The following is a 24,561-nucleotide window of genomic DNA, read 5'->3' as shown; positions in this document are numbered from 1 at the left end:
GAACCAATCTTGTGATGGTTTGTTAGGGATCATCAAAAATAAGTAATTTATTTTTGGCAAGATCATCATTTTTATAGTGGTGACCCTTCCCATGAGTGATATGGGTAAAGATTTCCATCTAGTCAGATCGCCTTCTACTTTCTTTAGAAGTGGGATGTGGTTTAATTTAGTTAAGTCTGAAAGCTTAGGAGAAACATTAATACCTAAATATTTAATATTTCTGGATTGCAGTGGGGCAGAGGAAGAATTATGGAAGGAGCAGTTAATGGGGAGAACTGTAGATTTTGGCCAGTTAATTGAATAATCTGAAACTCTTGAAAACCAGTTTATTAGAGTAATTACCTCAGAGAGGTTGGTTTGTGTGTTTTGCAGAAAAAGCAACACATCATCCGCATAGAGACTGATTTTATGTTCTACGTTCTTACATTTTATGCCCTTAATTGTTGTAGCCTGTCTAAATGCTGCTGCTAGAGGTTCGATAAAAATTGCAAACAGTGAAGGGGAGAGTGGGCATCCCTGTCTGGTGCCCCTCAGGAGACAGAAGCTGGAGGATGTCTGGTCATTTGTTCCGATACGAGCTGTTGGGGAATTGTATAATAAAATTGTCCAGAATTCTTTGTAGAATTCTGCAGGGAAGCCGTCTGGACCTGGAGCCTTATTATTGGGCATACTTATCAGGGCTTCCTGGAGTTCACTTGGCGTCAGTGGCGAATCCAGTTCCATTGCTTGACTGTCTAGTAATTTTGGAAGAGTTACGTTGTCAAGGAACAGATCAATTTCACTTTTAGATGGGTTTATTTGTGGTGAGTATAAAGTTTCATAGAAATCCCTAAAAATGTTCAAGTCAAGTCAAGTATTTATTTATTGTCATTGTCAAGAACAATGAAATTGCGTTTGGGGCTTCCGTACAACCCGTAAAAAAACAAAACAAATACCCCTTAAAACCCAAGTGTAAATATTTAACCCAGTGTGACTTCAGTGCAATGAGACAATCCTTAGCAACAACATGAGAACAAGACAGGTAATGTTCATAGGACATTCAGACAAAGACCTGAGAAACATGACAAAATGCAACAATGCAACCCGTTCAATATTATTGTACTGTGAGATATGATGGTTGTCTATTTAAGAAAGGGGGGGGGGGAGAGAATAAAGATATAATGCACCAATGCAAACCAGTTCAGTGCTATTAAGAAGTTGGATATGGTTATTGTCCGTGAGAGGGGGGCAGAGAGGGGAGGGGGGCAGAATTCAGGAGCCTCACAGCCTGTGGATACAGGCTGTTGGCCAGTCTGGATGTTCTGGCCTGTATAGACCTGTACCTTCTCCCTGAGGGCAGCAGGTGGAAAAGGTGGCGCGCAGGGTGATGTTGGTCCCGCAGGATACTGTGCACCCTCCTCAGACAGCGAGTGGGGAATGTTGTTTATTCTTCCAGGGTCATATATTGTGTTCCCCGATAAATCTTTATCAGCACATATAATTGTTTTTTCTTTATTTATTTTTAACTGGTTTGCTAGAAATCGACCTGATTTGTTACTGTGTTCAAAATTCTGCAAGCGAAGTCTTTGTATAAGGAATTGTGTTTTTTTATTAATAGTTTCATTTAATTCTAGTTTTGTCTTGCGTATTTTGTTCAATGTTTCCTGATCTTGGTCGCACGCGTAGGCTTCTTCTAGTGATTTGATGGTTTTTTCTAATTCCTGAATATTTTTGTTTTCTTCTTTCTTTTTGTGTGATGAGAAAGAAATTATTTTACCTCTCATCACAGCTTTCCCTGCTTCCCATAGAACAGAAGCTGATGTTTCGGGAGTGTCATTATAGTCTAAATATGAAGTCCATTCCTTTTTAAAATATTTAATAAAGTCTTCATCTTTAAGCAATGATGTATTAAATCTCCAGTTTTTACTTGGCGTAGTATTATTCTTGTGCATTAGTGTTAAAGATACAGGAGCATGATCGCTGACAGCTATAGGATGAATCTCAGTGTCTGAAATGTCGTTCAGCAGTGAGCTGCTGACCAGAAAATAATCCAGACGAGAGTAGGAGTGATGAATATGTGAGAAAAAAGTATATTCCTTACTGGTGGGGTGAAGGGAGCGCCATGCATCGCAAAGACCAAAGTCGCTCATATACTGTTTGATTATATTTGTGGACTTCCAATTGCGCTGAGTTCCTGTTGTGTTGAGCCTATCCATTTCTTCATTTAGTCCAAGGTTGAGGTCACCGCCAAGAATGAGTGTGCAATCGAGGTGGTTTTTTGTATTGTATTGTATTGTATTGTATTGTATCTTTATTTGTTTCAGACATATAAAACAAAAAACAATATATACACACTACATATATTTTCATTTACAGATACGAATATATATGTAGATATACACACACACACGTATGTGTTCAGATAAACAAAAAATATATAATGAAATAAAACAAAATCGTCTGACATAATGTAACAATGTTTGGTCTGAAAAGGAGTAGGAAGAAGTATGAACATACTTATTAATTCCTACCCCTGCTCAACATCTTATTGATCCCACATAATTCACCTAATTCCCATCATCACATACTCCACACGATACACGAGGAGAACCTATATAAACTTGGCTACCGTGATTGATATAATTTGGATATAATTTGATATTTTTATACATACAATGGGTGATCATCTTTATCGGTATCATATTCTTCCAAAATCAGTTTTCGAAGTATTTTCATGAACTTACTAATTCCTGAGCATTGCTGTAGATCTATAGTAAAACTATTCCACAGTTTTACCCCATAAATAGTGACACAAAAGGTTTTAACCTTTGACCGTGCTTTAAGAATCCTTAGATTCAATTTCCCCCTCAATTCATAGTCTCCTTCTCTGTCATAGAACATCCTCTGTATATTTCCTGGTAACATATTGTATCTGGCCTTGTACATAATTTTTGCAGTTTTATATTTTATAAGATCCATAAACTTCAGTATTTTTAATTTCAAAAACATGATGTTAGTATGGTCTCTAAATCCTGCTTTATTAATCATCCTGATTGCTTTTTTTTGAATTTTACATATTGGTTGAAGTGCAGTTTTATATGTGTTTCCCCAAATTTCCACACAGTATTCCAAATATGGCAATATAAGTGAACAATAAAGTACCCGGAGTGATTTGGAAGGCAAAAAATATTTAACTTTACTTAGTACGGAGATGCTTCTTGACAGTTTGGCTTGTATATGCTTTATGTGAGGTTTCCAGCAGATTTTGTTATCTATTATCACACCCAGAAATTTTGTATCCGAAACTTGCTCTATTTCAACATTGTTTACTAATAATTTTGCTCCTGCATCTTTTTTACAATTTCCGAATAACATAAATGTAGTTTTTTCCAAATTTAATGATAGCTTATTTCTATCAAACCATGTTTTCAGTTTAATCATTTCTTGTGTGACAATTTCCAAAAGCTGCTGTAAGTTCTCTCCAGCACAAAAAATATTTGTATCATCTGCAAATAGAATAAACTGTAGTATATCTGATGTTCTGCATATATCATTGATATAGAGGATAAACAGCTTTGGTCCCAATACTGACCCCTGTGGAACTCCACAAACAATGTCCATACACTCTGATTGATATTCCCCAATTTTCACAAATTGCTGCCTGTCTCTCAAATAACTCTTTACCCATTCTAACACCACTCCTCTAATGCCGTAGTACTCCAGTTTATCAAGTAATATGTCATGATTAATTGTGTCAAAAGCTTTTTTTAGGTCAATGAATACACTAACTATACATTGTCTTTTATCTATATTGTTGGTGATATTTTCGATCAGTTCCATTAATGCCAATGATGTTGATCTATTTGATCTGAAACCATACTGACTATCCATTATTATTTTGTGTTTATCTATAAATTTGTCAAGTCTATTACTAAAGACTTTTTCCAGTATTTTTGAAAATTGAGAAAGTAGAGAGACAGGCCTATAATTTGTGAATTGGTGTCTGTCACCATTTTTAAACAGTGGTGTTACTTTAGCTGTTTTCATTTGTTTTGGGAATGTACCAGTTTGTAAGGACAAATTGCAAATGTGTGTTAAGGGTTTGGAAATGCCCTCTATCACTCTCTTAACGATTTCCATATCAATGTCGTCAGAGTCTGTAGAGTTTTTTGTTTGTGATTTCCCAACAATATCAATGATTTCCATTTCTTCCACCACCGTTAAGAACATTGAATGAGGATTGCGGTCAATGAGTCTAGTTTCTTTCTCTACAGAATCTGTTATATCAGGAATTGTTTCAGCCAAGTCTGGCCCAACACTTACAAAGAATTTATTGAACTCATTTACCACATCTCTCATATTAGTAATATTTCTATCATTATTTGCGAAATACGAAGGATAGTCTGCCTGCCCCGAGCCCTTTTTGATGATGGTATTTAATGTTTTCCAGATCCCTTTAATATTATTTTTATTCATAATCAGTAATTTTTCATAGTATTCCTTTTTACATGACCTTAAAATACTCGTTAATTTATTTTTATATTTCTTGTATTTATTTTCAGCTTCTGTACTTCTGTTCATTATAAATTCTCTGTATAAGGTATTTTTCTTCTTACATGCATTTTGCAATCCTTTTGTAATCCATGGGCACTCTGCATATTTTTGTTTTTTACTATATTTCTTTACTGGGCAATGACTATTATATAACAGTTTAAATTTTCCTAAAAAAATCTCATAAGCTTTATCAATATTTTTTTCCTTATACAGCATCTCCCATTCTTGCTTGAGTAAATCACTTTTGAATGCGTTTATTGACTCTTCTGTTCTCACTCGTTTGTATTTTATTGTGTTTTGCTGTTTAACATTCCTGTAATTGCTGTTATACACTATAAAAACAGGTAGATGATCACTGATGTCATTAATTAGGAGACCACTTATGGTTCTATTTTCTATTTCATTAGTAAATATATTGTCTATTAGGGTTGCCGACTGTGCTGTAATCCTGCTGGGCTTAGTGATCACTGGAAAAAGTCCCAAGCTATACATTGTATTAATAAATTCCTCTGTCGCTCTCTGCTTGTTTGGATTTAGTAGATCTATGTTAAAATCCCCACAAATGAACATGACTTTTTGATTTGTTCTAATGAATGTTTTATCTACCCACTCCTTAAAAATTTCAATATTAGAACCTGGTGTTCTATATATACAGCTTACAATGACATTTTTCTCTTTTCCCATACTAATTTCTATTGTTACATACTCTAATATATTATCTACCGCCATCGTCATTTTTTCTACCATCTTGTATTTTAAATTTTTATCCACAAACAAGGCCACACCACCGCCATTCTTATTCTTTCTATTTGTAAGATTTAATTCATATCCATCTATTACAAAGTCCTCTCCTTTCTGTTTATTAATCCATGTTTCAGATACTGCAATCACACTGAATGGATGTGTAAATTTGCTTAAATATTCCCTTATTTTGTGAAAATTTGCATATAAACTTCTACTATTAAAGTGGATTATAGATATTTTGCCGTCGACCTTGACAGTTTTGTTGAATTGTTCTTCAGTATGATAGTAGCAGGTATTTTTGATGTTAAAAAAGTTCAGTTCTGGATCAATGTCCTGCTCTGTGAAGTGTGTTTTGTATTCCGTGTTTACTGGTGAATTTATCTCCTGATTAGCAATCCTTTGTGGTAGCAATGTATAATTCCCAGATAATGAATTAATTGATTGTTTCATCCTTGAATACGTTACGCTTTAGCTTCCGTTGTTGTCTTCTATTACCTGCTTTCATGACTGTAGATTGTTTGTCCCGCTCCTTGCCTTTGTAGTCAAGTGACCTGTTAATATTTTTCCAGATCCTGGATGCATTTGATGACCAGCACCTTGGCTTCCTCCGGTGTACCGTTTAGCTTTATAAATATTTTACAGTTTGCAGTCCAGGTGTTCTGAATTTTACCCAGTTTCTTTAGGTATCGTGCTTTCTTCGCTATGTCAGCATTGGATTTGGTTAGATGGTCATTCATGTAGACGTTCAGAGAGTGCACTAAAAAATCCGTGGAAGAATGAGGGTTCATCAACATTTGGACCATATATACTTACAATACATAGTTTTTTGTTCAATATTGATAGTTTAATAATTAGAAATCTACCCTCTGGATCTATAACTGTATCGAGTACTGTAAAATTAACATTTTTATGTATTAAAATTGCTACTCCCCTTTGTCTAGAATTATAACAGGCTGCAAACACGTTAGGAAACTCAGGTGTTTTAAGTTCGTTTAAACCTGTGACAGGTCTGTGAGTTTCTTGTAATAAAACAACATCTGCCTGTAGTTTTTTAAGCTGGTTAAATATCTTTAACCTCTTTCCTCTGGTGCCAGCTCCATTTACATTCCATGTGACAAACCTCAGCATGCCCATAATTGTGTGTGTATGTCTAATGATGTACGCTGGGTGTTTCGTTTAGACAGGTGGAGAGAATGTGGAAACATCCCTTGTTTGTAAATAGAAAGAGAGAGAGAAAAAGAAGTGTGGTGAGAGGCTCCATAAGTCTGACTATGTGTGTGAATATTCACTAATATGAACAAGCGTGGCTTGTGTTATGTGTCCTGCAAGTCTGTGCGTGCTGTGAGGCTGTTGTGAATGTGCTGCCGTTGAGCTGATGTGTTTGCGTGATCGTGTTGTGAAAATATGGAGAAATAGAGGGTGTTGTTTGTAGGTGAGTGGGGAAGTAGGTGATCACAGCAGTGAAAGACAAGAGAAAGAAAGAAACCACATGAACTGTGAGCAACAACAACAAAAAAGAAACGAAACGGAAACATTCCAATTAAAGCAATGACGGAGGGTGACGGTGTTATATCTGCTATGACATCATACTGATATTACTAGGTTAAACCCATGTTAAAGGAGAAAGTGTGAATGAATAAGAAAAGAGTGTAGCGGGTTCTTATCTGGAGTGCAGTCAATATAACCACGGTGTGGTGCCGGGGTCGCGGTAGAGCTGTCCGTCCACGTAGAGCCGGTCCACGGCGATGACAGCACGGGAGCCTTTCTGGATGAAGCTACGTCGAACTGGGAACAGGACCTTGCGTCGTTCCAGGATCTCTTTGAGGAACTGGTCGTTCACGCTGAAGTCCGTTCCTTTCAGCTCTCTGCCGCGACTCTTCACCTGTTCCTTCTGTTTGAATTGACCGAATTTGGCCACAATAGGCCGTGGTCTCCCGGTCCGCGACCTCACGCCCCCCAAGCGATGTGTGTAATGTTTTCCAACAAGGCCGAGTGTCTCCGCCATTTTCCTGGCTTGTGTGATCAGAGTCCGGGAATCAGACTAAACATACTGAATGTGGCCTGAGCTCAACCGGAGAGCCGCTGAGCTCCAGATGTTTTTATTTACACGGACAGCAGGAGACAGAGAGCGGACTTTGTAAATGAATACTTCGTATAGATGTGTGTTAGATACAGGTTCAACATATCGGTCTTAAAAATACTACGTCACAAACTGTTGGCTCCTCTCCAACAGGAAGAAGTGTTACAAAACACACGAAACTGAAACTCAACTTAGAACTACAGCTAGATCTGAAAAAAGTTAAAGTAGAAATAAAAACTGCACACACAAACTAAAACTAAATTATTGAGAATGATCAATGAAATGATTTTGGAAAACTGATTAACATTTTACAGGAAATGGCCTGTTAGTGTTGTTAGTTTGGCTAAAAAAAAAAAGACTGAGTCACTGCTTTCAAAAAGTTCCGTTTTTATCATAAAATCTGCATTAATCTACGTCAGTCCAGCCTCTGACACCGTAAATATATAATAAATAAAAAATCAGATATAAACTGAAACAAGCAAACTCACCGTGGAAATGAACTGAAACTAAACAGAATTAAAACAAAGTGAAAAAGAAATGCAAATAAAAACTAATTAAAAATTACAAAACTACAACAATCTTGCTGTCTGTGGATATGTTTTGGGTGGAGGTTTCAGCCACCACAGATGTCTCCTTCATTTGTCTGTAAGTCAGTGAGATCATTTAAAGATGGTTACATATCTGTAGAGCTGAGCGATATGAGATTTTTTCATATCACAATATGTTTTTTTCATTTCAGGCGATAACGATATCTATCACGATATAAGCCAAATAACTATATTTGTAAGATTTAAATGTGCCGTTGCTCACAAGTAAAATGTGAAATAATCAGCAGCTTGTTTTTATTTAAATATTTATTTCCCATAATAAGTTCAACAGGGTAGATGTACTTAAGGAACATGAGACTTTTTCAGATAAATAAAGGCAAATATTGCAAACTACACTAAAGGCAGCCGCTAAAGCGTTTAAGTTTCAAAATAGAACAAACAAAACAGACTAAATTGTCAATTCCACTTAGAAACAAAATATTAATTCTAAAAATAAATCTTAGTTTGTTTTACAGAAGAACAGACAAAACTGACTAACTTTTGTCAATATCAAATAAACTGAGAACTAAAAGGAAATTCTCAATCTCTCCTTGTTGTATAGCTGAGCTTTTCAAACAGTTTTAACAGTTACTTTAGTCTGACAAAAGCCGAATGACGAATCAGCGCTTCCAGTCAGAGACTGAGGCTACGTCTACACGTACGCGGGTATTTTTGAAAACGGAGATTTTCCGTTTTCGTTTTAAAAAATAATCCCGTCCACACATAAAGGCAGAAATGAAGGAAAACGCTGCTATGAACATGCAGGTGGCGCTAGATTCCTAACCGTGCAGAAATGTTGGCCAATCAGAAGTCTAGAAGCCTCGGTGGGAAAAAGTAAACAAAGCTGGGGCATAGAAGCAGAACCGAGTACCGAAGGTACCGAAGCATTCGGGCACACACATCCAGACTGTGCAACAGCTTTTTTCCACAAGCCATCCGTCTCCTCAGCAAAAAGGGACTGACTGATAAACACGCACACACACACATACACTAACATTATCACTCAGCTTAACTCAAATACCTCAAAACATTGAGACTGGACTGACTAACCAACACAAAGCGCAAACACACGGACCTACACCACCAAACCATCGCACACACCAACCTGTAAATCAGGCCGGGGTCTTTCTGTGTGGAGTTTGCATGTTCTCCCCGTGTTTGCGTGGGTTCCCTCTGGGTACTCCGGCTTCCTCCCACCGTCCAAAGACATGCAGCTTGTGGGGATAGGTTAATTGGATAATCCAAATTGCCACTAGTAGTGAATGAGAGTGCGAATGGTTGTCTGTCCCTGTGTGTTGGCCCTGCGACAGACTGACGACCTGTCCAGGGTGTACCCTGCCTCTCGCCCTACGACAGCTGGGATAGGCTCCAGCGCCCCCCGCGACCCTGAAAAGGATAAGCGGAAGCAAATGGATGGATGGATGGATGCGCTGGCTCCATTACCCGCTGGCTGCTTCCCAAACAAACACACGTGCGGCTTGGCACTTGTGCTGTACGTAACAAGTCACGCGACGTGACGCTGCGGCTGTGATTGGTTCGGCTCTGCGCTACTTAATTTGGATTGGCTCACCTTTTTTTTTTTCTTTCTTTTTTTTTTTTTTAAGAGGACAAGAGCGGCGAGGTCTATCGCGATAGCTTAATTTCTCTATCGAGTAAAAGTTATATCGCGATACATATCGTTATCGTTCTATCGCCCAGCTCTACATATCTGTCACAGTGTTAATTTAAAGTTCTCACCCTTTGTATTCAGAGGCAGCAGGTGGAGGGACAGCAGAGGACTTTGTTTTTTAAAACAAATTTGATTCAGCAGGTCGGCCTCTGTTAACAATATCACGAACTGTCCGCTCAGACTGTTCACACTGAAACAAAGATGGAGGATAAAACATGCTTTACATTTCTCAGACTGAACAAAAGTTACTGTATTAAATTGAAAACACTGTTAATAAATCGGAACATTTAAAGATGCTTCAGTCACGGTTTTTATATTATTAGTAAGTCAGATGTTGAGCTTTAGTGATGGGCAGATGAAGCTTCATGAAGCACTGAAGCTTTTCATCCAATTGGTTCATCCCAGTGCAAAGCTTCTTGAAGCCTCATTTGCTCTAGTAGGACACCTACTGGACATAAAAATATTAGTTGGCATGAATTTAAAGAGTGTGGCCTTTTGCACACAGCCTGTAAATGTCAACAACAAAAGGAGTGTGTAAAACATGTATATTGTAGTGATGCAGTATACTGTGTATATTTATACTGGCAGTATGGAAAATGATCATTTGGAAATGCTTGAAATGGAAATGATCCTTTACTGTGAGGTGAGGTGTGGTTGGGGTGTGGACAGTAGTTGTGCTTTTGTAACGTTGAGGTATGGACAGCTACACACTGAGGCTTTGAGCCTCAGTCCTGCCTGTTCACATTTTATTCTGTAAAAACTACATTTTCACTGCTTTTATGACCTTTTTAGTGGGGAGAACATAGCTAGGATTTAATGATTTAACAAATCTTTTAAATCCTTTGTCCTCCACAATGCTAAATGGCTGGGAGTCCTCAATCACCATGCTAACCAGGTCTTCATCTATTTGAGATTGTTCTCCTGAGGAAAGACAATAAAGACAAAGCACAGATATAAATATCACACGCGTAACTTATTACAGTTGTATAATATTGTTATATCATTTAGTAACATTACTGCATGCTATATTATCATTGCATTTGATGGCTCACCTGGTCTTGCTCCACAATCGGTGTTCCCCTTATTCTCATGCAAAGCTCTGTAGTGCCTAAGCATGGATGAGGTGTTGTTGTTATATCCCAGCTCCCTGGCACATAGCAAACACTTCACCTTGTACAAAAGTCAAGACAGCTTAACATAAATTGTATTGCACCATCAGTATTATGAAAATACATCTTCTGTAGAAATTTGCATACCTTGTTGGGAGGAATAAGATCAAAATGTTCCCACACAGGGGAGGACATCCTCCTCTTCTTAGCTGGCTCCATTCTCTCCTGACTTTCTCTCCTCACTCTCATAAACCTCCAAACTGTCTCCAAACTCTCACTAACCGCAACTCTCCATCAAACACCCACATTTTGATTGAAGTCTGAGGGGTTTATATCGCTGTCATAGCTCGCGGCAAAGTTCGAACAACTTCATGAACCAGTCACGTGGTACAGCCGGGCAGCGAGGCTTCGGACGTCATCATTTTCAGCTCCTCCCATAAATGAAGCAAGCCTCGAAGCATCGCGGAAATGCCCCCTCAATTACTCGACACAAGCTTCGAAGCCTCGATACAGAACATCACATCACTATTGAGCTTTGACGTGAAAAAAGTTTTGCTTTTTTCCTGGTGAGGAAAAAAGTTTGAAAAAAATCAGTTTTAAGTTTTATATATACATATTTGATTTGTACGGGACTCGTATTTTAATACTAAAGTAAACCTTTTGTCTTCTGTCTGTACAAAATACCAGATATCAAAGTGCGGATGTTACAGATGTTTATATCTATATTTTATTATGAAACAGAACAAATGAACAGTTTAGCACAAACAAACGTTAACATGTAGATATTGTACTAAACTGCAGTGAATATGAACTCAAACTTTGACTTTTAGAAGATTAAACTTCATAGTGACGTGTAGGAGAGGAACAGATGAACACTAACTTTGACATTTGAATACAAACGAGTGATTCTGAGGATTTTTTTTCTCACCTCTCATCATCTTATAATATATTTGCTTATTCTTCATAAACAGTAAAAATCCGATCAGTGGATCTATTTTACTGTTTTAATGGCAGAATGGACAGAAGTTTTATATCTCTGTGTTTATTTTTGAGGGGATCACTGTGTATCAGTACTGTTATAGTTTAATATTATTTCTGTACAACTGCTTGAGCAAAAAAGCTTAAAGTTTGAAACCAGGACTTTAACTTTGATCAGAGTTCCCATAGTGAGTTAAAAATATTTGCACAGCAGCTCCAAGAACTTTTATCAATATTTCTTTGAATCCTCTAAATTTCATTCATAGGTGTTGGACTGTTCATAGGTCTTAATAAAGTTTGTTTCAAAAGAAAAAGACTGACACAGGCTGTATCCCAATTCAGGATCTGCAGCCTTAAATTACGCAGCCTCAACAATCCTCAAGGGCCGCGTACTTATAGACCACTAAGGCCGGAAGTGCGAGGCTTGTGAAATGGGACGGTCTAGCCTCCGTTGCGCTGCCCTAGCAACCATGATACTAACAGCTGGAAACGTGTCATACAGCTTTGTTTGACAGAAATGAAGGAGAAAATCTTTTGTTCGAATACGAAACGAATACTGCAGTTCGTGGTGATTCGCTCTGAGTACCCGTGCAGCACGGTAATTATCTCGAGTGTCTCAGTGTTGATTATTCACCTGACTGTTTGTTAACTGTAAATCTCTGACAGTGAGGCATATGGTAGCAAGTCCTTTTTAAAAGTCGTGTTTGACTTTATGCCTTTCTGTATAGTTCCTGGGATGTTTAGAACTCAAATTGCACTGCTGGAAAGAGTTTATTTTAATGCACATGCTGTTTTTTTTGGCAAATTTGCATTATATTTATTGGGCGACCGTGGTTCAGGGGTTTGGGAAGCTCATCTGTAACCGGAAGATCGCCGGTTCGATCCCCAGCTCTCTCTGTGCTGGTCGTTGTGTCCTTGGGTAAGACACTTTACCCTACCTACCGCCTACTGGTGTTGGCCAGAGGGGCCGATGGCGCGATATGGCAGCCTCGCTTCTGTCAGTCTGCCTCAGGGCAGCTGTGGCTACAACTGTAGCTGCTTCCACCAGTGTGTGAATGTGAGAGTGAATGAATAGCGGAATTGTAAAGCGCTCTGGGTACCTAGAAAAGCGCTATATAAATGCAGTCCAATCCATTATTATTTACGTTTTCCTGCAGTATATAAAAATTGGTGTATTTCAAAAATAAAACTATGAAGACACTCAAAATAAATTTCCTATGGTGGGAAACTATCTTGTGCAACGTTTTTGTATTTAGAGTTTAGAGGGATAAGCCTCTCAAATTTCTCTAACTAGAAATGTATGTAAAAACAACAAAAACGAATTTCAATTTTTTTGTACTATATTGCACTTTTTTGCAATTTATGTAATTACTATGCACTTAATGCATACATATTAATAAAATTTGGACTATAATGGTTGTATTGATGTATAACAACTCAAAATGTTCCCAAAAATGGCTCCACAGCATGTAAAAATATAAAGATAAGCTCTGGCGGACTTGGTTCTATGGTAGGTCTTAAAGGGTTAAACTGCTGTATGGTCTTGGCCACTGTGCTGCAGCTCCGTTTTAGGGTGTTGGCAGTTGTTAGTGGAATTCTTCATTCATGTGATTTCAGGATTCAGTAAATGTGACACGTGTCAGCTCCATGTCATCAAACTCAGGACTGATCTGTTCATCATTAGAATCCAGAGTGATTTTCCTGCCTCCATCAGTCTGTGGAGGAGGTGGAGAGGAGCTGCTGCTCTCACTGACACACTGACTGCAGAATGAGCTCAGCTGCTGTTCCACAGTAACTGCTGCGAGGTGGACACATCTGTTTGACCATAACCAGTTACTGTGTCAACAGCTGTTGGAGGTCAGGGGTCTTTATAATTACAGTGCAGGTGGATATGCATCCATATGCATGCATATCTATGAAGTGCCTTGAGGCGACTTTTGTTGTGATTTGGCGCTATATAAATAAAATTGAATTGAATTGAATGTAGTGTAGAACTGAATTAAACATGCTGACGTTATCTGTTTAAAAATCCTTCATTACAAATATTGGATTTGCTTCAACAGGAAGTAATTATGACAACAATACAAAGGTTGTTGGGTTTGATATTTAGACTGACTTAATTACATAATGGTAAATGGCCTGTATTTGTATAGTGCTTTACTCATCCCTAAGGACCCCAAAGCGCTTGTCACATCCAGTCATCCACCCATTCACACACTGGTGTGATGGCAGCTACGTTGTAGCCACAGCCACCCTGGGGCGCACTGACAGAGGAAACATTCCACAATCTCCACATCAACACAAGTACAGAAACAAACTGTCACTTCTAATTTTTCTTATTAATAGTGAATCGGTGTGTGTCAGTGAATGCATCGTGTGTGCTTCAGGCTCGATCTAGTGGACTGATAGCAGAGCAGCTGATGGCAGCTTCCTCTGCCTCACACTGCTGTCTGACTATATTCAGCTGACACTGAGATGAAGCAGGAAAGAAGCAGCTGATATTTGGACAGCACACATGATGGAAAGGAGGATTTCAGTTGATGTGCACATAAATGATTTGTGTTTCCTCTGCAGGTGAAGGTAGAAAGTGTGTGTGAGCTGATGTGAATCATGTGACCTGGTTTCTAGGTCACATGACAGGTCAGAGGTCAGCGACTGTAACTCACTGAGTGTTTGTGGTTTACCTCTCAGACTGACTGAAGATGATGATGGAGGAAGAGGAGGACAGAGCAGAGTCTGCAGGGTCCAGCTGTCCGTCTGTGAGGAGTGACCGGTCCAAAGATCAAAATCCAGCCTTCAGTGCTGAACCTGGAGCAACGAGGTCAGAGAGCTGAACTCACTGAGTTACAGAAATAATTCTGCACTGACATTATAATCAGTGTTGACTCTGGTTGATTGTCTGACTGTGTTTGTGAGCTGAGAGGAAATGAAAATGAGTTTGTAACAAAAATCAGTTTTGTCCAGTTTTCCTGTAAAAAGCTGAACTCTAATCTAAGAGGATGCTACTGACAGGAAACAACTGCATTATCTGCAGTCTGTGTGATCACAGCTGCTTCAATCATGTTTGTGTCTGCAGAGGTCAGAGGTCACAGTCTGCAGGGTCCAGCTGTCCGTCTGTGAGGAGTGACCGGTCCAAAGTTCGACCTCCAGCCTTCAGTGGTGAACCTGGAGCAACGAGGTCAGAGAGCTGTGATGACTCCTTTACATGTTTGTGTTTCCTGGATAAATATGACCTGAAACATCCTCAGATTGTTACAAAGATTCATTAAAAAGAAAACAATGAAAGAGAAAAGATCCAAATGTTCGACTTGGTCATTTGCTGTTTGAGGACAGTGATGCTCATATCTGTGGGGAAAGTGTGACCTGAGTGGGTTCATGTTTGTCTTTAAAGAACAGAGCTGCTCTGATTCTCTTTGTGTCTGATCTGTTAAACAGTCTGAGAGGTCACACAGAGACCCAGCAGCTAAAGCCTGGATCATACTGGCTGCTGTTACTCCATCAGGACAACACTGAACCACAGTGGTGTGGATGTAGTGGATAAATCCCACCATACTGATGCTCAGAGTTAACCACAGGGAACAAAACCAGATGTTACCTTCAGATTGTGACCTTTGGAGTGGACGATGCAGATTTCAATACAGAATAAATGTTGTTTTTCAGCTGTGAAGAAAGAATCTAATTTTCTGAACTTAAGAATTTATGATGATGGAAACAACATGGAGACTATAACACAACATTTCCACTGTATTCATAGAATGAATGTAAAACTGTCAGACATTCATTAAATATGCAAAATGTCTACAGAAGCATCAGAGGGTCAGACGTGAAGCACTCAGTGATTTTGATCAAATGACTCATCAGTTATTGATCTGTACTACACTGATCTACCACGTTAGTAAAGCTGGTGTTCTGGTGGTGGAGGGAGACTCGGATCATGTTCTGGTTTTGGAGCAGTGATCTGCTGATGGTTCAGTTTGATGAGCTTCTTCAAAATCATCCCTGACATCACCACTGAGAGACTGAAAATTACTGATATGTTCACAATCTGAGAGTTTAAAGCTTGACAAACTTTTTTCAGATAAAGTTATTTGAGCAGAAACTCGTGGATCTTTATCCTGTGTTGATCTAATCCTTCATGGTTCCTCCACAGAGTGGACCAGCAGAGCTCAGAGGTTCCCAGTGGTCAGTCTGCCCAGCAGCATCAAACACAGCTGGACTCCATATTTATGGTCTGTACATGTACAACAATAACTACTGTTACATCTGTTCTGTTCACAGTCGTCTCCATGCTGCTCTTTGTAGACCAGTGGATCGTCAGTGTGTCCAACATGGATCTGATGTTTGGCTCCATGATTTCAGCCTGATTGGCTCATTCATAAATATTCTGTTCCAGCTGCTGGAGGACAACATCATCACTTTTGTGAAGAACGAGCTGAAGAAGATCCAGAAGGTTCTGAGTCCAGATTACCCAGAATGCTTAGAGAGTCAGAGGAGCAGCAGCAGAGAGGCATTTGTGAAGATCACAGTGGACTTCCTGAGGAGAATGAAGCAGGAGGAGCTGGCTGACCGTCTGCAGAGCAGTAAGAGGATTTCTGTAAAGATTTAAAGTTTTGGATAAATGAAAATTTTCCAGAGATGGAAGATGGAGCAACATGTTTTAAAGATTAGTTCTTTTTGGAATTGAGTGTTGTTGAGAAATCAGTTTTACCCTGGTTCTTTTTATTCCTCAAGCATCCAGAGATGGCACCGGACTCAGTAGTCCATCCATCCATCTTCATCCGCTTTAACCGAGGCCGGGTCGCGGGGGCAGCAGCCTAAGCAAAGAGGCCCAGACCTCCCTCTCCCCAGCCACCTCCTCCAGCTTATCCGGGGGAATACCAAGGCGTTCCCAGGCCAGCCGAGAGATATAATCTCTCCAGCGTGTCCTGGGTCTGCCCCGGGGCCTCCTCCCGGTAGATTGACCGGTAAATTGAGAGCTTCGCTTTTACACTCAGCTCCCTCTTCACCACGACGGACCGGTGCAGCGTCTGCATTACTGCAGCTGCAGCCCCAATCCGTCTGTCGATCTCCGGCTCCCTTCTCCCATCACTCGCGAGCAAGACCCCGAGATACTTGAACTCCTCCACTTGGGGCAGGAACTCATCCCCGACCCGGAGTGGGCACTCCACCCTTTTCCGGCTGAGAACCATGGCCTCAGATTTGGAGGTGCTGATCCTCATTCCCGCTGCTTCACACTCGGCTGCGAACCATTCCAGTGCGAGCTGGAGGCCCTCACCCGATGAAGCCAACAGAACCACATCATCCGCAAAAATCAGAGATGAGATTCTGAGGCCACCAAAGCGAAAGCCCTCCGCCACTTGGCTGCGCCTAGAAATCCTGTCCATAAAAATTATGAACAGAACCGGAGACAAAGGGCAGCCCTGGCGGAGCCCGTCACCCACCGGGAACGAGTCCGACTTATTGCCGGCAATGCGAACCAAGCTCTTGCAACGGTTGTATAGGGATCGAATGGCCCGTAGCAATGGGCCAGACACCCCATACTCCCACAACACCTCCCAAAGGACACCCCGAGGGACACGGTCGAATGCCTTCTCCAAGTCCACAAAACACATGTAGACTGGTTGGGCAAACTCCCATGCACCCTCAAGTATCCTCGAGAGGGTAAAGAGCTAGTCCAGTGTTCCGCGACCAGGACAAAAACCGCATTGTTCCTCCTGTATCCGAGGTTCGACTAGCGGACGAACTCTCCTTTCTAGCACCCTGGCATAGACTTTCCCAGGGAGGCTGAGGAGTGTGATCCCCCTGTAGTTGGAACACACCCTCCGGTCCCCTTCTTAAAGATGGGGACCACCACCCCGGTCTGCCAGTCCACAGGTACTGCCCCTGATCTCCACGCAACATTGCAGAGGCGTGTCAACCAGGACAGCCCTACAACGTCCAGAGCCTTCAGGAACTCGGGGCGGACCTCATCAACACCAGGGGCTCTGCCACCAAGGAGTTGTTTAACTGCCTCAGTGACCTCGCCCCCAGAAATTGGCGGGTCATTCCCCTCATCCCCAGACTCTGCTTCCTCCTCGGAAGACGTGTCAGTGGGATTAAGGAGGTCCTCGAAGTATTCCTTCCACCGCCTGACAATTTTCTCAGTCGACGTCAGCAGCACTCCGCCAGCACTATACACAGTGCAGGTAGAGCACCGCTTTCCCCTCCTGAGACGCCTGACGGTTTGCCAGAATCTCTTCGAGGCAGTCCGAAAGTCTTTTTCCATGGCCTCTCCGAACTCCTCCCACACCCGAGTTTTTGCTTCAGCCACTGCCCGAGCCACACTCCGCTTGGCCTGTCGATACCTGTCGGCTGCCTCCGGAGTCCCACAGGCTAACCAAGCCCGATAGGACTCCTTCTTCAGCCTGGTGGCTCCCTTCACCTCTGGTGTCCACCATTTGGTTCGGGGATTACCACCACGGCAGGCACCAACCACCTTGCGGCCGCAGCTCAATGCAGCAGCTTCGGCAATGGAGACTGTGAACATGGTCCATTCGGACTCAATGTCCCCAGTCTCCCTCGGAATGCTGTTGAAGCTCTGCCGGAGGTGTGCGTTGAAGATCTCGTGGACTGGGGCCTCTGCTAGACGTTCCCAGCACACCCTCACTACGCGTTTAGGTGCACCAGGTCTGTCCAGCGTCCTCCCCCGCCACCTGATCCAACTCACCACCAGGTGGTGATCAGTTGACAGCTCAGCCCCTCTCTTTACCCGAGTGTCCAGAACATATGGTCGCAGGTCTGGTGATACGATTACGAAATCGATCATCGTGCACTTATGGACACTCTTATGTTCAAACAGGGTGTTCGTTATGGCCAAACTGTGATTAGCACAGAAGTCCAATAACAAAGCACCGCTCGGGTTCAGATCAGGGAGGCCGTTCCTCCCAATCACGCCCCTCCAGGTCCCGCTGTCGTTACCCACGTGAGCATTGAAGTCTCCCAGCAGGACAACAGAGTCTCCAGGTGGAGCATCTTCCAGCACCCCCCCACCCCCACCCCAGGGACTCTAAGAAGGCTGGGTACTCTGAACTGCCACTCGGCGCATAAGCGCAGATGACAGTCAGGACCCATTTCCCGACCCTAAGGCGCAGGGAACAAACCCTCTCGTCCACCGGGAAAAACCCCAACGTACCGGCAGCAAGCCGAGGGGATATTAGAATACCCACCCCAGCCCACCGCCTCTCACCAGGGGCAACTCCATACTGAGACAGAGTCCAGCCCCTCTCCAGGAGACTGGTTCCAGAGCCCAAGCCATGCGTAGAGGCGAGCCCGACTATATCTAGTCGGGCTCACCTCTCAACCTCACGCACTAACTCAGGCTCCTTCCCCACCATAGAGGTGACATTCCATGTCCCTATTGCCAGTCTTGGCAGCCGGGGGTCAGTCCGCCAGGGCCTCCGCTCCTGGCTGCCACCCGGCACACAATGCACCCGACCCCTATGGCGCCTCCTGCGGGTGGTGGGCCTGCGGGAGGATGGGCCCATGTCTCCTCTTCGGGCTGTGCCCGGCCGGGCCCCACAGACTAAGGCCCGGCCACCAGACGCTCGCCCTCGGGCACCCTCCCCAGGCCTGGCTCCAGGGCGGGGCCCCGGTAACCCTATCCCGGGCAGGGTAAACTGTTCCCTCGATGTCCTTTTCATAAGGGTCTTCTGAATCGCTCTTTGTCTGGTCCCTCACCCAGGACCAATTTGCCATGGGAGACCCTACCAGGGGGCAAAAGCCCCCAGACAACGTAGCCCCTGGGATCCCTGGGACACACAAACCCCTCCACCACAATAAGGTAGCGATTCAAGGAGGAGGACTCAATTGATTGGTTGTATCTTCCTTTAAATGCCAATTTTTTTTGGCATTTTTTTTTTTGACTCAGTAGTCATTTTTACAAAATCTTTATTCATCTTTACTCATCTTCATTTACTCATCTTTTACTCATCTTCATTTACTCATCTTTTACTCATCTTCATTTAAGCATGCACTTCTAGAAGGGAAGACAAGGCCGGTGTCCCTCTGCAAAAGTCTTCACCCCTTTGTTAGTTACAGCCAGCTTTATAGAAGTGACCCCATCATAAAACCCCCTACGGTGTGCTGCAAACTCTGTCTGTGTCTATGTGCACGAGCACATGAATGCCTACATGTGCACGTTCCCATGTGTCTATGTGAGTGCTCGTGAGTGACTGTGTGCGCGTGACAGTTAAAACACTGTGGGTGTAGGTAACTCCCTAGAGGTCATAAAACCCCTCTCACTTCCAGACCACAGTTACAAATGTTGAGACCCCCACCCAAAACATCCTCTGGGGAATTTCCACTCAGGCGGGGGAGGTCTACAATCTACTCCTACAATCAGCCTTTATTATAGTGAGGGCAGTGTCAGTGTCTCTACAACAGTTCTACATTATATTTTAACACATTTCTAAACTCTAAATCAGCTAAATATTCTACAAATCCCCCTTTTTATCTGCCCTATGGCAGATAAAACTAAACTAAATCCCTCACCATAATGTTTTCATACGGTGACTCCCCATTTCCCAAAAGTGGCATCATGGTGTCTGCCTTTGTATCAGACTCTCCCACAGCACGATTGATGAGTCTTACGAACAAGGCTCTGATACAAGGCACACAACAACACCCACATGTCACTGATACTGCAATGAAAACAAACAAAAAAACCATAATTGACATAATGAAACCTTTCCATTGCCCAAAGACAGAGGTCATCCATGCTTCCAACGGGTTATCCACTCCCGAATGCTCATGCATTGTAATGGACAACGTTCTCAGACCTTCCAGCGCTCGGGTCCCAGAGCCATCGGGAGCTGTATTATTTGGAATGAAAGTACAATACATAGCCCCAAACATCGCGCAAACGCCCCCTTTTTTCTCCCAACAACATATCTAACGCCATCCGATTTTGTACTGCCATTAAAGATGTTGGACCCAACTGCTCAGCAAGCCCTTGCATTTAATGCCAGCACAAAAATCAAATGTATACGAGATTGTGGACCCTTTAACGTAGTCCAACTCTACACCGCCATAATAATCAAAACACTCATCTGATTTACCTGTTTCACTACGTTTGGTTCGCTTCACCGTGGCCTGTGATGGTGGAGTCGCTGGAATGGATTCAGGTCTGTCTCTGGGCAATTCACTTGTAAGAAAAATCACAGTTACAATAACCACAGTCACACCTAACACTACCGTTTCTCTCCAATTCCCCCTCAACCAGCCTAGAGAAGTTGACATGATTTAAATGTAGATAAAAGGCTTGTCTATTTACATCTCTCCCTCACATAAGGCTTCTCTGCAGAGCATCAAATCTGCATGGCAAAGTGACACACTTTAGGTGATCTTCATCCTTGGGAAAAGTGGTGTCAACTATTTCCCAGTCTCTTAGTATTTGTGCCTCACACAGAAACACAATTCCATCGCTGGACTTCCTCTGCGCTGTCACTTTTAGAGCTTGGCACGCTCTCTCCATCCCTCAGGTTCTCATGTTCCAACGCTGCTGAAGGTTTAAGGCAGAGCACGTCGTACACCTTAGTTGTCTTCCTCAGCGTCAACATTGACTCTCTCATTTTATTTAAGATTTTGCTGTGGGAAGTCTCCTCTTGATCTCCTGGAAGCTCAGTAGCACAGCTCTCTGTGTGATGTCTGCTGTGCTGAAGATGATCTCTGATCCTCCTGAAGCCTCTCTCCTGGCCTCAGCTCCCATCTTGTGGACGATCCTCTCAGCCACTCCCTCTCCTCATGGCACCTCACGACATCTACAATTTCAAAAATAACACACCTCTCGCCACACGGCTTTCGCCACGTGTCAACTCCCCAATGAGACATGCACAAGAATGTTGCACATTCTCTCTAAAACAATCTCCAGGGTTTCCCACTTGGAGCAGCCATACTCCAACCTGTAACCCTGTGTAAAAACATTAATCAGCAGTCACATGTTAAGCTTGTTTAACTCCCAGCTCCACCTGGAGCCTGTAACCTGGAAGACAAATCTGTTAAATCAAACTTCACATTTGCAACCAACTATAGATCATGAGAGTGATAAAGTACTCAGCATAACAGACAAGTATCATGTGCAGGTTTTCTCCAATCATTAAATCACTATTATTACCATAATTTGTCCCAAATCATGAATCATCCCAATTTATTCCACAATTTAATCTGTGACTTTCCTTAAACAATGTCACTCCACCCATTTTATCACTATGAGCTCAATAGCCCATCTTCAACTATTCCATAAACACTGCATCCCTTATTTGTTTTTCTCATGTCACTTGTCCACTTCTGCTGAATCTTCCACAATGCACTCTTAGAAAAAACAAACATTAGCAGCACACATGGATCGTGTGGTTGGCAGGCGTCGGCCATCCACATTCTAGAGGTGCCGTAAAAAGACCATAAAGTTAGCCATCCATAGCTGTGGAAAGAATGTTATTCACATCATCAAAGTAACCTTCACATTTTCCCAAAAACACAGTGTAACAGCATCACCAACTCATAACCTGTAGTAGAGAAACAAACATCCACCAATTGTTCTGTTAGAAATCACATCATCAAATCACATGAAGAACTGTAATGCTGTAGAAAAGAGAATGCAAATGTTAGCGCTGCGCAGGTGTGTACACACTTTCTCACATTAACTTCTGTGAGGAACACAAGCCCATGAATAACACACCCCTGGTAGATTCCCAAACACAGAAAGTGGCATTTAAAAGGTTAAACCATCACGCAACCTCGGATGTTGCTGTCATCTTTCTGCTCCTGTAAAAGGAAACACATAAATTCATCCACCCTTTTGTCCTGTCTAGGTGGAGGTTAACCTTGAGTCGTGGTCAAGTCTTGTCAGCTTTTACCAGTCAGTCAGTTTATTTTTATTTCCATTCATTCATCCATTCTTTCTTTCTTTGCTGATAGTGGAACCTATCGTTGCATTTAGTTTCCACTCTCAGCAAAATGACGTCATTTCAAGAGAAAAAGAAAAACTTTAGATCGGATTACATCGCTGAATCCTTTTTAGGCAGGGACTCTCATTTTCTAATTGTCCCAAATAAGTTTCTCCTGAGCCCATTTTAATGTGGAGAAACTCACTTGTAACAATTTTCTTGACGACGTGTAGCACTTTTAATTCCCGACGTGCAGATCACCTTAAAGAGAAGAAATTCACAAACAAAAATCAGTGCACTGTTTAAAAAATAAAATAAAAATAAAAAATGACAAATAAAACTGAAAAACAAAAGAAAAAAGAAAAAATACAGAAGCCCGGTCTTAAGACTTGTCACAGAATATTCTTTCTCTTATAGGTGAGAAAACACCCATAGTTCAGTAACAAAAAAAACAAAAAACAAAACAAAAATCTGTTAGTTTCACTCATTTAAACTCTGGCTGCAGGATTCTGTTCACCCCTGCTATCATGTTCCCCAAAATAATACTAATTCAGTCGTCTATGTATCAGTTCTCAACCCACTCAATAAACCAGACAGGATGATGGTAACAGTATTACCTACTTAAAATTGTGTTTGATCTTCATTACATGTGTGTGTGTGTTAGTAGGGTTAATACATTTTCTGTTTTTATGTAACCTTTTATGTACCTTCCCCCTTTTTTCTGAAACAAAACTCCGTTCACTCCAAATTTTGTTTCAGAAACATCTAAATGAAAAACTCTGTCATAGTCAGGCACAGCTAAACCCCAAATGCTTGCAGGTTACCATCGGCAACCACACTGTGTGTTGTCAACCCCTTCTACAAATACCCTCTTTTAATGTGTAACACTTTGTGTATGATTTTGTGTTATCTCTGGTGCATATTATCTGCATGTGTGGTGTCACCTTTCCATTTTTCTAACAGTACACTTGCATACCTCAGTGCTTGTCTTCCTCCCCCTTTTGTGGTGGTCTGGACACTGTGTCAATCCTCCACTTCCAGGCAGTCGCTTGTCTCCCTGGATTCCTTAACCCAATTTGATTCCCCACACTAAAACAGCAGCCTCAGCCCTCTTCTGCTCCGTTCTCTCCCACTTTACAGTCCAATGGCAGTCAGTTTTCTCAGCTTTGTCCCGTGTCTCTCTTTGTCCCACTGTCTCTTTCATTGCCATCTCGCTCCAAACATGGCAAGTGTCAAACTCAGACAGTCTTCTCAAAAGTCCTTCACACACAGTGAGGTTGCAGCTTGCTGGAAACGCATCTCCATCCATCCAATCTAGATGGTGGATCTTCTCTTTCTGATGCCGTTTGCCCACAGCGCTGCTGGACCTCTCTGCTCAGAACTCTGGTATTGTCTCTTGGACTCCTGTCCACTGTTGATGTTCATGCTCGTGCTTCTGAAACTGCACTCGGTGTCTTCAGGGAGAGATCAGCTTCCTTGGAGCTCGCTTGTTCAGGACGAGGATGAGAAGCTGCAAAACAATTCAGCCAAAAAATTCTGGCTGGGTGTTTCTATTTTTTCTAATGATTTTAACCTATAATTTTCTTCCTACTGCTGCCCGTGGAGAATTGATCCAGGTCCGTTCCCCACCTGTAATCAACAGACTGAGAGACTTTCATTAGTCACTGTGACTGCATATGTTTTCATCACTCCTAAAGCAACACATCTCTACTTATTTTGTTTTGAACTCTACTGACTTTAAACCCCAAAAATAAAATTTTATTTGGTCTTAACCGCAAACACAAAAATCTTCTTGATGTTGTTGTTAATTATTTTCATCCACCACACTCCAAATTATGTTTTATTTTGTGTCCAGCAGGGGAAGAAGGTTGCCTGTAGCGTCACTGCTTCCCCCAGTTGGAGACAATTTCCCACTCACACTTCCACACTTTTTATTTTC

The 24,561-nt window shown here is 41.9% G+C and overlaps 1 pseudogene across 1 annotated transcript in view; it reads left to right on the top strand.

The window, feature by feature from the left end:
- LOC146573522 (protein NLRC3-like) overlaps nt 1-24,561 on the top strand; it is a 48,624-nt pseudogene that overhangs the window by 5,761 nt on the left and 18,302 nt on the right. Inside the window, exons 2-5 of the transcript XR_014892548.1 lie at nt 14,392-14,521; nt 14,777-14,878; nt 15,851-15,929; nt 16,094-16,280. The product of XR_014892548.1 is annotated as a protein NLRC3-like (transcript). The remainder of the gene's footprint in view (nt 1-14,391; nt 14,522-14,776; nt 14,879-15,850; nt 15,930-16,093; nt 16,281-24,561) is intronic.

Source organism: Mchenga conophoros, linkage group LG5, assembly GCF_057382185.1.
Source record: "Mchenga conophoros isolate Kocher_MC1m ecotype Shallow Benthic linkage group LG5, M_conophoros_male_GT1.1, whole genome shotgun sequence".
NCBI classification, from domain to species: Eukaryota; Metazoa; Chordata; class Actinopteri; order Cichliformes; family Cichlidae; genus Mchenga; species Mchenga conophoros.
Note: the sequence above shows the minus strand (reverse complement) of the source record. Positions and strands in the feature narration are given on the sequence as shown.